We start from the raw sequence: 314 nt of genomic DNA, 5'->3' as shown, positions 1-314 counted from the left end.
CAGGTCCCTTCTGACCCTAGAAACTATGAAACTATGAATATACTCATCTACATACACACAGAAACTAAACACGCTCATCTACACCCTCCCAAACACACTCATTTACGCACACATACACTCAAACACACTCATCTATGTGCGTGCACACACACACACATACACACACATACAACAGGATAAACATCCCCTTCACATCCTTGTGCACGCACGTACCCCAAGACAAGCCCACACCTGGGCATCACCACACACCTGCACCCACTCCCCACCCCCACTGTTCCTACTAGAAGACTATTTCAGAACCACATTCATCTAAA

This window comes from Gavialis gangeticus, unplaced genomic scaffold (genome assembly GCF_001723915.1).
Source record: "Gavialis gangeticus isolate Ggan-Ray unplaced genomic scaffold, GavGan_comp1, whole genome shotgun sequence".
Classification (NCBI taxonomy): domain Eukaryota; kingdom Metazoa; phylum Chordata; order Crocodylia; family Gavialidae; genus Gavialis; species Gavialis gangeticus.
Note: the sequence above shows the minus strand (reverse complement) of the source record.